The sequence below is a fragment of the Rhinopithecus bieti genome, unplaced genomic scaffold (assembly GCF_001698545.2).
Source record: "Rhinopithecus bieti isolate Rb0 unplaced genomic scaffold, ASM169854v2 scaffold_15087, whole genome shotgun sequence".
In the NCBI taxonomy this organism is placed as follows: domain Eukaryota; kingdom Metazoa; phylum Chordata; class Mammalia; order Primates; family Cercopithecidae; genus Rhinopithecus; species Rhinopithecus bieti.
This window is the reverse complement of record NW_016808547.1, coordinates 3,521,633-3,535,508: the sequence shown is the minus strand read 5'-3', so window position 1 is coordinate 3,535,508 and position 13,876 is coordinate 3,521,633.

Below are 13,876 nucleotides of genomic sequence, written 5' to 3'. Positions count from 1 at the left end.
GTAGAGATGGGGTTTCACGTGTTAGCTAGGATGGTCTCAATCTCCTGACCTCGTGATCTGCCCTCCTCGGCCTCTCAAAGTGCCAGGATTACAGTCAGTTTCTTAAATGTTCATTGCAAGGTGGACTGTGAAAGTGTATCAATTTTAAAAATTCTTGTTACATTAGAATCATTTAGTCTTTGCATGGATATTTTGCTCATGCATGGTTTTGTAAGACCTTGCATTTGGTCATTTGGAAAATACTGAGTTATGCAAATTTTTCAAATATTGACATGCCTTATACAATATGGAAGGTTGATGCGAGGATTTCTGAGGAGGAGTTATATAGATGGGCCTCTTTAGATCCAGAGTGAAGATATTAGTGTCTTGTATGAAAGTTCACCAAAGGGCATTCATGATAGACAGGGCTCCCATACGTCATCTCGCATAAGAAGACTTACAGGTGTTTTAACCATGTCCCCAGCTAGGGTCTCATCATTGCCAGACGTGAGTAAGCCTTTTGATGATTATAGCTCCCAGTCTTTGAGCCCTCCCAGTTGATGCAGAAAGGGACAGAGATAAGCTGTCCCCTTCAGCTCCTACCCAAATGGCAGACTTGTGAGTCAGATAAATAATGTTCCAAGCTACTAAGTTTTGGAGTGGTTTGTTATGTAGTAGAGGGTGACCTGAACACTTGGCTACTTGCCATTGCCATTGCCAAATCTGCCATCCCCAGATATGGCACCATTTCCTGAGGTTACAAGCCAGCCACCTGGTGACAGGTTAATTACTTTGGATCCCATCCATCATTAAAGGGATGCCAATTTTTCCTCACTGGAATAGACATGCATTCTGGATATATGGATTTATTAATATTACAAATATGAATACCTTCCCTGTCTAATGCTTTCGCTAACACCATCATCCGTGGACCCAGAAACCTTTATTCATGGTAGTCAGTGTAACATTGCTTCTGATGTACCCTATCAGCCTGAGAAAATGGTGGAATGAGCTGTTGAGGAGTCAGTTGTGGTGCCAGTTGGGAGACCTGAAAAGTTGAGGTTCTTAATTAAAGGATGCAGTATGTACTCTGAATGAATGGCCCATATATGGTGATCTCTCATGGAACGCATAGGTTTGGAAATTAATAGGAGTGACTTCTCACTATGACAAACCAATTACAGAATGTGTGCTTCTCATTCCTGTAACTTTGGGTTCAGTTGGTATAGAGGTTTTGGTTCCCAAGGAGAAATTCTGTCATCCAGGCAACATGATAGTTCCATTGGATTGGAAGTTAGATAGCTGTTTTGGTTTCCTCATACCACCGAGCCAACAGGCAAAGAAGAGAAGTACTGCACTGGCTGAGATAATCGGCTCTGATTACCAAAAAGAAATTTGGGTGCTGCTATACAATGAGGGGAGAAAGGACCTTGTCTGGAACCCAGAGGATTCTCTGGGATATGTCTTAGTACTTCTATGTTCCTAGGTAAAATTTAATAGGAAAGTACATAAATTAAAAAACACAAGACCACTGAGGTTTCAGATTCTTTAGGAATAAGTTTTGAAGTCACCCTATCTGGTGACAAAATCAGACCAAAACCACAAACAGCTGAGGTGCTGGCTGAGAGCAAAGGAAACATGGAACAGGCAGGCAGAAGAAGAAATATCAACTAGATAGGGTCTTACGACCAATTATGAAGATAAGATGAAGACAAGGCCTATAACAACTTTGTGCCTTTTTTCATGTCATAGAATATCCACATGGGATTACATTTGAATTAGAAGAGTAATTAACATTGCACAGTGAGGGATACAGACTTGACACTGGTGGAGAGGATGAGAGTGTCTTCCTTTGTGTGAAGGATATTGTGTCTTACTAGGCTACAGCATGAAGTAAGTAGTGGTGGTATATGGTGATGAAAATATGCGTGGAAGGGTATAGATGGATGCTTAGCATCCTAAGGAGAGGACTGAGTTGGTTATGAAGTTACTGGATCTCAGCTCTAAATCCTGCTCTGTGATCCTGTGGCTCGACCCTAAATTATTTGTCAGCTGGCTTCTTGTTAGGTTCTGCCAGTAGAGGGCGTTAGAGGGAAACTGGAAGGCAAGGGTCGGGGCGAGGAGGGTGGCCGGTGCGGGGGAAGGTTCTTCCTCCTTCCTGGTAGCTTGCTGTTCTGTCAGTCGCCTGATAAAAGCTGTTGGGTCCTGTCTCTATTTTGGGGGTAGAGGGGGGATGCTCAGAAGCGGCTTCAGAGGTTCCAGCACCCAGAACAGTTTTGCCTTCTCCTCCTTTGCTCCTTGTAACACATATAAATCACCTCTTGGGGGTGGAATTGCCCAAGCTGAGAGGTAGCAGTATCTCCTTGTTACAGTTACCACATCTCTATATTTCTTCCAGATGGAGAAAGGATTACAAAAAGGCAAATAGCCAAGCCTTGTTTTACTGGGACAGGGTTTTCCAAAGGACCAGGCAGAAGCACCATTTTATTTATTTGTTTTAATTAAAAAAAAATTTTTTTTGAGACAGACTCACTTTTTTGCCCAGGCTGGAGTGCAGTGCAATCTTGGCTCACCACAACCTCCACCTCTCGGGTTCAAGCAATTCTGTTGTCTCAGCCTCCCAAGTAGCTGGGATTACAGGTGTGTGCAACCATACCCAGCTAATTTTTTTGTATTTTTAGTAGAGATGGAGTTTCACCATGTTGACCAGTCTGGTCTTGAACTCCTGACCTCAAGTGATCCGCTCGCCTTGGCCTCCCAAAGTGTTGGGATTACCATTTGATTTTAAAACACAATTGTGGTTATATCATTCTGATATTTTTAAAAAGCTTTATATGAGGTTTGTATTCTGGCTATCTTTTGCTGCACTAACAAACTATCCCAGAACTTTATAGCTTAAAACAACCATTTTGTTTTGCTCATACCTTTCTGAATCATGAATTCAGGATAGACTTGGTTGGGCAGTTCATCTTTGATCCATTTGGCATCAGCTGCCATGGCTGAAATTGGAGGATCTGCTTCCAACATGGTTTCTTCACTTTACATATCTCGTACCTCTGTGTTCCTTGGCCCCTCTTTCCTCCACACAGCATCTTAACCACTGAGGTCTTCTCTGCATGGTTTGTACATCTCATACTGTGACTTGCCAGCCTCAGGCTGGCTGGACTAATTACATGGTATCTCAGAACTCCAAAAGCGAGGGTTCAAAGAGACAAGAAATGGAAGCTGCCAGGCTAGTTAAGGGCTGTGCTTGAAAGTGCTATTTTTATTGGTAAGAGGAGTCATAGAGCTTTTTCAGATTCAGGTGCAGGGGACACAGACTCTACCTGTCAGTGGGAGAAATGTCACAGAATTAGAGGTCTGCTCGAAACACTGGGATTACAGCTGTAACCGATGAAACATTCTAGGATGGAGTGGACTATTTTCTCACTGAAATGATCTGTTCTTTCCTGGGAGGAACAGTAGGGTACTTCAGGAAAATATTGATTAGATATACTAAAATAGTTTTTAAAGCATCTTCAAGGAGAACTCATAGAAATGGAAAAAAAAAAATCTGGAGTAATTTTTAAACACCATATGAGGAAACATCTTTGAATATTCCAGGTTTCAAATTCAGTCCCTTGCAAGTACAGGGTCATTTTGGTCTTTAGTTTCTTGGTTGACTTTTTTTAAGAGTCCGTGCTCTGCTGAAATTGATTGACTTTTATTGTATAGTTTTCCAGAATAGTTTTAACCTATGGTTGGTATGATTTCAGCTTACCTAGTAACAGAGCCAGATTTCATAAATCATGATATTGCCTGGTGTAAAGTCCAAGGAAAGAATCTATCATTTCTATGCGCTAGGCATGATGTTATTATTTTTTGGTCATTCCTTACATTTAAAATTTACTCTTTTTTCTTATGGTGAAAACTGCATTATTCAACAGAGAAAATTTGGATAGAGACTTACCAGGTTGCTAAAAGTTAAAAAGTAATGCTACCATTTCTTGTAGGGATGTAGAGAAAGGGTACTCATTATGGCTGGTAGAAATGTGGATTATTAGAGCCTTTTGTGGAATGCAATCTGGTAATATCTTTAAAAAAATCCAAGTACCCACTGACTCACTATACTAGTTAGGATTTGGTCAGGTTGTGAAGAGTGTAAAGCCTCAAATGAACAGCAGCTTAAACAAGGTAAAAGTTTACTTCTTTCTCTTGCATTCTGAAGTCTGGAGACAGGAAGTTCAATGTGATACTGTGGGGCCAAGGACCCAGGCACCTCTTCTTGCTCCGTCCATGGTTGCTGTTCCCAAGGCCACCTTTTGGTTCGAGGTGGCTGCTGAACCTTCTGTCTGTCATAGGGTCTGCCTCACAAACATCGAAGTGGGAATGAAAGAAGGAAGACATGGCCCTTCTTTCCAAAGGCTTTTCTTTTTCCATTCCAACTGGCTGTATCTCAATTCAATTCTGGCACTGACCACTTGGATTTAGTGCAGACCTCACAAGTTAAAGGGCACAGTCCCCACCAAGGGAGCCCTTATTTTAAATTACAGCTGCAACTTCAGAGCCCTGAGGCCACCTGCACTTTGGACCAACTGGCTATAAATTTAGATGTTCCCATGACTCCCCTAGGTTCAATAAATTGCTAGAATAACTCACAGAACTCAGGAAAATGCCCCCTCCACTGAAAATATGAAATCACAGCTGTGTGAAGTTCTGTGATAGCCTAGAGAGGGGACTTGTGTTCCTCAGAGAAGGTTTCCCTCAGGAGGTGATGCTGAAGTTGAGATCTGATACATGGAGAAGAGTTCACCAGGCAGAGGGCACAGCCTGCACAGACTTCATGGCAGGAAGGGGTGCGGAACATAAGAAGGACTGAAGAGTCTGGTGTGTTTGGAGCAGCTTCTCAGATCCAGCAATAAAGCAGATAGTATATTTTAGTTCCCAGTGGCTCCATGCTTGCTTCTTAATTGGCTTAGCACTTATAAGGGAAAGGGGTATGATTAACAGCTCCAGACCTCTTTTTTTGATTTTGTTTTTTAGAGACAGAGTTTTTGCCCTGTTGCCCAGGCTGGAGTGCAGTGGTGCGATCTCGGCTTACTGCAACCTCTGCCTCCAGGGTTCAAGCAATTCCCCTGCCTCAGCCTCCCAAGCAGCTGGGATTATAGGTGCCCGCCACTGCACCTAGCTAATTTTTTAATTTTTAGTAGAGATGGGGTTTTACCATGTTGGCCAGGCTGGTCTGGAACTCCTGACCTCAGGTGATATGCTTCAGCCTCCCAAAGTGCTGGGATTACAGGCATGAGCACCACGCCCGGCCTAGACCTCTTAATTACAAAAGATGTATGTGCTTTTTTGAAAGAAAGTAAAATTATCCAGAAGTCTATTGATTCTTCTTCCTCACACTTATTCTTGGTTAAATACTGTTTTAAAATGGGGTGTAGATCCTTCCAGACTTTCCCCTGTGACCAACAGCTGAATTTTAGTAGGGCCAGGGCAGAGGTGAGAAACTCAGCCCTGGGGGACTCAGAGGAGGGAGGACAGCAATCGCTAGGAATGATGGAAACATTCAGCTGTCCTCGCAATTGATAAAACCAATAGTCACACAGTGGGGTGGAACTCTCTGCCCTTGGGTTTGCTGGGCTGGGTGGTCCCCATGCCCTTACGCGCGCGCCGGAAGCTGGTGAAGAATGGAAACACCCAAAGGAGAAGGTAGCCTTTTTTTTTTGTTTTTTTTTTTTTTTGAGAAGGAGTCATGCTTTTGTTTCCCAGGCTGGAGTGCAATGGCGCGATCTTGGCTCACTGCAACCTCCGCTTCCCTGGTTCAAGTGATTCTTGTGCCTCAGCCTCCCGAGTAGCTGGGATTACAGGCACCCACCACCACGCCTGGCTAATTTTTGGAATTTTAGTAGAGACAGAGTTTCACCATGTTGGCCAGGCTGGTCTCAAACTCCTGACCTCAGGTGAGCCCCCCGCCCTGGCCTCCCACAGTGCTGGGTTTATAGGCATTAGCCACCATGCCTGGCCAGTGCTCTTTATTTTCTAAATTAAAAAATATATATATTTTTGAAGACAGGGTCTTGCTCTGTCTATTCAACCAGGTCTTGCAGGGTCTATTCAACCAGGTTGGAGTGCAGTGGCATGGTCATAGCTCACTGCAGCCTCAAATTCCTGGGCTTACATGATCCTCCCGAGCAGCTGGCACTACAGGTGCAAGTCACCATGCCCGTCAGGGAAGTAGTCTTTACACTTATTTATTTCTTGACATTAGAATATTGGAAACAATTAGGAAATGACGAAGAAGAAATGTGAGATGAATGGTTGGTTTCAGAAGAGCAGAAGCATGTGTGTTTGTGATACAAACTTAGGGGAGAGAGAGAAGGGCAGCTGAGCCTAGGATATGCTTCCAGTCCTGGGAGGGGTTTGGGTGGTTGCTGGTGGTGTGTCTAGAGGTGATTAAGTTTAGACAAACCTTTGAGTGTGTGCATGCGTGTGTGTGTGTGTGTGTGTGAAGAGGGAAGTTTGGTATGTCCTTGACCTGGTGCTCTCTGGCATAAAGTTACCATGGGCAGAGCTAATGGCAGATTGTCCTGGGCCTAGGAATGGTCTCAGCATTGCAAAGCCCCCTGGTGAACCTGAGCAATAAAGGTAGCAGGTTTCCTCTATGCTTGTGACATACGTGAGGGCTACATGGTTTCCTTCAGGAACTAAGTCAACCTGCCCTTTCTGATCCCAGAGCCGGAGACACAAGGATACTCACTGTAGGTGAACTGATCTGGGACCCTGGAGGTTCCTGGTGCAACCTGCGTCAACTTGGGACACATTCTTGCACTTTTACTTTTCCAGAGGATTGTGCAAGCCTTTACTTCCATAGGCAGAGAATCTCATTCTTCCCCCTTGATCACCCTTCCCTTCATTATCCAAGAATTCCAGTCTTTCCAAAGCCATACTGGGAGACCAGAAAATTAGATGTGTGCACTATGTTACCATAGTGGCCATAAGGTGTCGCTGTTGTAAGGGTTTCCCCACAATCCATGGGCTCAGCCATTCTGCCCACCTGCACTGCCCACCTGCACAGGGCCGAGGTAGCATCCTACTCCAGTGCCCTAAAGCTACTCCTTTCTCGGCCACCTCATGTTCAGCCATTATCCCTCACAGTAGGGCACCCACCAGAGTTTCCAAGCCCGCCGTATCTTCACTCAGCCCTACCCACTGTGGGAACCTGGCCTCTGTGAAATTTTAGATCCTGAACTGGGGCCAGCCCCCTCTCTTCCCCTCCCTTCTGAGGGAGTCCCCTTAAGATCTTTTCCTGCCATGAGCCTGCTTCAGCGCATCCCAGACCACCCAAATGGCTGTCTCCAACTTCATCTCTGGGTTCCTGTGCAAATTGGTCCACCTTGCACCCTGGAATTCCAGGAGAGATCGTCTTTGCTGAACTACACACAGCAAACCAGAGATCTTGTGTATAGCCTTCCCCTAGAACAACACACACTGACTTTGCATTCACATAACCACAGGAAGTTGGTCAAATGATTTTTCCCATAATAATGAAAATCTGTTCTCTGTCTCTAGCCTAGACTTACTCTATCGCTCTACATTTGCATAATTCCTTTAAAATGTTTTTTAAAATGCCAAGAACTATTTTTTAAAAAGCATCCCATAATATTACCTTTCAGCTACTCCCTTGTATCAGCTAGGCTCCCTGAGAAAGAGCACAGTCTACTGGGTACTGTGAGGAGAGCTTGATAAAGGACTTGTTTATCAAGGTGGGCAGGAGGAGGGAACCCACCAGGCCTTAGATGGGGCAGTGCCATAGATGGAGTTATGTAGACAGACCTCAGCTGTCACCCCGGGCCTGGCGGGCAGGGCCAGGTCTCCTCCGAGCATAGTCATTTTGAATCACTTTCAGACTTTTTAAGAATCCTAAGGACTCTGCATCCTCTTTGGAGAGGAAGCAGAGAAGGAGGCTGAGAACAGAGACTGGAGCTGGAGGGCTCGGGTATAAACCCTGATTCTGCCACTAACCGATTTTGTGGTTTGGGGCAAGTTACTTAACCAATCTGTGCCTTGGCTTCCTCATGTGAAAGTGAGAATCATGATAGTATCTACCTCACAGGGTTGCTGTGGGGAGTGAGTGCACTGTGTATTTCTTAGTGCAGTGCCTGGCAAATAAAAAGTGTCTGTTAAATGAAACTAAGAAAACGCCAGTGTTTGAGCTGAGCTGATTAACCTGCTTCACTTGCAAGAAGGAAGGGCTTCTCTCTTGCCCTTTGATAGAGGTCAAAAGACCAGCATGACTGTAGGCTCTCAGAGCCCCTCAGGAGCATAGGGGAAATTACTCTGTCAGTTTTCTTTTTTGAGATGGAATCTCACTCTGTCACCCAGGCTGGAGTGCAATGGCGAAATTTCGGCTCACTGCAACCTCCACCTCCCGGGTTCAAGCGATTCTCTCGTCTCAGCCTCCTGAGTAGCTGGGATTACAGGTACCCGTCATCATGCCTGGCTAATTTTTGTATTTCTGTAGAGATAGGGTTTCACCATGTTGGCCAGGCTGGTCTTGAACTCCTGACCTCATGATCCGCCCACCTCGGCCTCCCACAGTGCTGGGATTACAGGTGTGAGTCACCGCACCCGGCCTACTCTGTCAGTTTTACCATCTTCTCCTTAGGTTTCTGGTGCAGGGGCTTTGACTTGACAGGCCAGGAGTGCCCTTGGGCAAGGTCACCACAAGGGCTGCAGCCCTGATTCAGTATTCTTAACCAGCTGGTAGGATGCTTCCTCCTCTGTCCCCCATGGTGGCTGTTTCCCAGGAGGCCCTGCGGTCCTTCATGCAAGTTGCCTCTGGCCCGCTCTCCAAGTCCGTCCAGGCTAACACAGCTTCATGCTGAAATTCTTGTGTTTACTTAAACTCTGAGTGCTGTTTGGATGCTAAGAACAATTACTAAAGAAAATGTATATATACACAGTGGAATACTATACAATCTTTAAAAAGGAAATCCTGCCATCCTGATAACATGGATGAACCTGAAGGATTTTATGCTAAGCGAAATAAGCCAGACACAGAAAAACAAGTACCGCACAATCTTCACTTATATGTGGAATCTTAAAAAGTTGAACTCATAGAAGCAGAGAGTAGAATGTTGATTAGCAGAGGCCTGGAGGGGGAGACATAGAGAAAGGGGGATGTTGGTCAAAGACGTTGGTTTCAGTTAGACGTTTTAGAGATCTGTTGCATAGCATGGTGACCATATATTTCAAAATAGCCAGAAGACTAGATTTTAAACATTTTCACTGCAAAAAAGGGTAAGTAGGTGAGGTGTTGGATATGTAAGTTTGATTAATCTTTCTCCAATGCATACATGTATCAAAACATCATATTGTACCCTATAAACATATATAATGATTCTTTGTCAGTTTAAAAAAGTTTATATTTCATCCTGAGTTCAAAACCCATAACTGAAGTGACTGCTGGTGGGAACCAGGTAAACCTTCCATTCAGCTTAACTTTTGAGATGAGCTTGGCATTTCTTGATGTTGCTAGGGGAAAAACCTCAGGAGTTTTGTTGTAATGGGAAGTTAAGAGTAAGATTGCTGATTTCATTCATTAGTTCAGTGAGTTTCTGTAATGAAGAATATATGTGTACCCATAAGAGTCAATATGCATATTTACTTTATTATCTGTAAAGAAAAAAGCATCTGATAAGGAATGAATGGAATTTGGCCTCTTGGTTTTTTGCGTAATTACATGTATTGGGGACTGGGTTTATCGCTGACTGTGGGGTCTTCGTGGTTCATTGTAGTGGTACCTGTGGGCTGAGGTTTTATCCTAATGTCACTCTACCATGGGAAACATAATGATCTGTTTATTTGGAGCCTTAGAACAATGCTACATCTCTAAAAAATACTTTGACCATAAGTTTTCAGGTCATACGTCCATTATGTCAAGTAGATGCTGTAGTCCTGTGAGGAGGGTGTTAGTCTCGCTTCCATTTTTGAGGCTCAGAGCAGGGGTTGGGAAGTAGGAAAGAAGAGCAGTAAAGATTTTAGGAGTTAGACTGGCCTGGGTTTGAATTCCAGCTCTCTTGCATTAGCTGTAGGGCCTTGGGAAAGTGACTCATTCTCCCATCTGTAAAATGACGATACTAATAAATCCTACCTTACAAGTCATTGTAAGGACTGGAAGTAATAAATGTGAAATAGCATAGTCCAGCATAATACAGCAAGGACACTGGAGTAGGTTTTTATTGATTTTTGCTCAAGGTGATAAAGTGAATGGCTGAGCTGGAATTTGAGCCCAGGCAACCAGAGGCCACCACCATGTTGTACCTTCTTTGTGTTTGGGTGATGATTAATTCCCACGAATGATGGCATGGCTCCTGCTGGAACTGTGAATGCTTTCTGCTCCTGGAAGCCAGTGAGGATTCCTGCATGGGTTTCTGGGCCTCCACCTGGCACATGTTCTGGATGAGAGGTCTGGCACAGGTGGCCACCAAGAGCAGGGCTAGTGACCCCAAGAGCAGATGAAGGCTTTATGTACACCAGACCACTTACAAGGCAGGTGGACCCAAATAGGGTGACCACTTTCTCTTGGTGCAGCTGGCTGCATCAAAGTGAAAATGTGGGGCCCCTTGTTCAAAAAGCAGGAAACCAGGCCGGGCACAGTGGCTCATGCTTGTAATCCCAGCACTTCGGGAGGCCGAGGTGGGTAGATCACATGAGGCCAGGAGTTTGAGAATAGCCTGGCCAATGTGGCAAAACTCCGTCTCTACTAAAAATACAAAAATTAGCCAGGCATGATGGTGTGCACCTGTAATCCCCGCTACTGGGGAGGCTGAGGCATAAGAATCACTTGAACCTGGGAGGTAGAGGTTGCAGTGAGCTGAGATCATGCTACTGCACTGCAGCTTGGGCAAGAGAGCGAGACTCTGGCTCAAAAAACAAAAAACAACAACAAAAACCAACAAAGCAGGAAACCAGTGCCATTAAAGGTATGAGAAAACACAAAATGTTTTCTCCTGCGGCCTCTCTCTTGACCTCTCATAGTGTTCTCCATGTGTTATTTAGTGTTGTGTTCCCTTGGGCATAGGGAGAATTGCCTGGCACGTACAGGCTGTCATAGGCATCTGGGGTCCTGCTGTGCGACTCCATGCACACATGGCCCATCAGCCTCTGAACAAATGCCTGGACCCGGCGGGGGCAGGAAGTCAGTCTCCCCCTTCCATGGACATGCTGCTCCTAACCATGCAGACAGGTGGCCCACAGGGATTGCAGCCTCTGTGCTGGAACATGTTTTATATCTGGATCAGGGGTGGGTGAGAGGCTCACCCCCACTGAACTGCCTGCCTGGTGTGCCATGGAGCTGCCAGCCTGCGTCAGGGGTAGCCACCGCCATGCCCCATCCTGAGCTGCTATGAAGCGTGTGTGCCTGGCTCCAAATCCTCCTGATCTCTCATTCAGGCCTCTGCCATGTGTTAAGAGAAGTGAGTGGCTCAGAAACTGGCCAGGAGAGGCAGGAAGGTGGTGGGAAGTGGTAACATGTCTCAGCTGAGGCTCCACGCCCCCTGGCATGTGCTCCAGTTGTCCCCTCGGACTTCACTTACAAAACACATATTCAAAGAGAAAATAATTACGCATGTTAAGATGATGATGGCAGAGTATTAAAACCCCAGCCCTGTATGACTTCACTGGTCACACGCCCTTGGAGCCAGCCCTGCCTGGCCATTTTCCTGAGACTTTTTGCAGTTTTAATAGCACTAAAAGTTCCAGGTCCCAGAAGGACCCTCAGTCCCAGGCAAATCGGGCTGGTTGGTCACCACACACCCAAAACAAGGCTACTCCCAGCCTAAATTCTTCTTCAGTGACCTTAGCTAGAATTTGACAACCTAGAAGGAAGCTATTAATTTTTGCATGCATGTACATTTGTGACATTTCTTTTTTTTTTATTTTTTTTCTTTTTTTGAGACGGAGGTTTGCTCTTGTTGCCCAAGCTGAGTGCAATGGCGAGATCTTGACTCACTGCAAACTTCACTTCCCGGGTTCAAGCGATTCTCCAGCCTCAGCCTCCCAAGTAGCTGGGACTACAGGCATGCGCCATCGTGCCAGGCTAATTTTGTATGTTTAGTAGAAACGGGGTTTTTCCATGTTGCTCAGGCTGGTCTTGAACTCCCGACCTCAGGTGATCCACCCGCCTCAGCCTCCCAAAGGGCTGGGATTACAGGCACGAGCCACCATGCCTGGCCCATTTGTGACATTTCAAGCAATATACATTTATTCTACATTTTATTCACACACACACACATCTGAGTAGGAGAAGGGGCTTAATCATCCCAGATCTTAGGACTGCTGAAGGTCTTCAGCCTGGTCCCCAGCAGGGTAGCTTCTGTGCCCTCCAGTGGTGGCTGAATTCACAAAAGGGGGCGAATCAACTCACACCCAGCTCTGCAGGAGTGGACATTTTTGCACACGCCCCTGAATCACTCCTAGAGGCCAGGAGCAATTGTACCAAAGAGAAAGTTCCCATACTGATAAATCCAGCTCTTCTCTCAGGCGTCTGGTTGGGTGGAGCATGTTGGCTAGGGCTCAGGCCACCCCAGGTTCCTCTCCTATGGCTTGTAACCATGGGCAAGCCACGTCATCTCACTGAGCCTCAGCTTCCTCTTCTATAAATGGGACTATTTGCCTCATAGGCCAGAGGGAGGACTAAAGGAAGTCAGATGACTGGAGTGCCAGGACAGAGCCTAGCCTGCACTAGGTGCTTAATGAATACGAGCTTGATCTACGCAGATGGAACTTTTACAACAGTCCCACATTAAACCTGGCTGGCAGGATGGCTCTTGGCTGTCTCCAGGGCAAAGTGAAAAGACTCCCTTTGGTGAGGAAGCTCATGAGTTTGTAGGTGCAGCTAGTAGACCTGACTTGCCCCCGCTGTGTGCCTCCTCTGCCTCCTAGGGCAGGGCTGGGCATGTGTCGGGGTTTAATACACGAATGTTGGACAAATGAGTGAAAGATAACTCTCTTTTATGAGTGCTTTCTAAGAGCCAGATGTGGCGCTGAGCAGTTCCATAAATCATCTCAGTTCTGTCCACAAAATCGTGAAGAAGGCTGGGCCCAGTGGCTCATGCCTGTGATCCCAGCACTTTGGGAGGCTGAGGTGGTATGATCACTTGAGTCCAGGAGCTTGAGACCAGCCTGGCCAACATAGTGAAACTCCATCTCTACAAAATTAAAAAACTTTTAAAATCGTGAAGAAAATATGATTATATCAATTTATAGACAATGAAATGGAGGCTCAGAGAGGGTAACTAACACCCCCCTACCGCCTAGGTCACACAGAAAATTCAAGGGAGAACTGAGATTGGAATCCAGGTGTGTCTGCTTCCAAAAAGCTGTGTTCCATTAACATTCTTTCCAGTGGATATTCTGGCAGGAGCTGGGCTTCCTGTCATGGACGCTATGGTTTTGGGAGGAGATGCTTAGTTCACTCACACTAATAATGACCATGGCAGGCACATGCCCTGATCTTCCATAATTAATGTGTCTTGAAATTTTGAAGTCTTGAGTACACAGCCTTCTGCTTTGTTTTCTTCTTCTTCTTCTTTTCCTTCTCCTTCTTCTTCCTCCTTCTTCCTCCTTCTCCTTCCTCCTCCCTCCTCCTCCTCCTCCTTCCCTCCTCCTCCTCCTTCTTCTTCTTCTTCTTCTCCTTCTTCTTCTCCTCCTCCTCCTTCTTCTCCTTCTTCTCCTTCTTTCTTCTTCTTTCTTCTTCTCTCTTCTTCTTCTCCTTCTCCTTCTCATTTTTTTTCTTTGAGACAGTATTGCTCTTTACTCAGGATGAAGTGCAGTGACACAATCATGCCTCACTGGAGCCTTGACCTCCTGGGCTCAAGTGATCCTCCCACCTCTCAGCCTTCCTGAGTAGCTG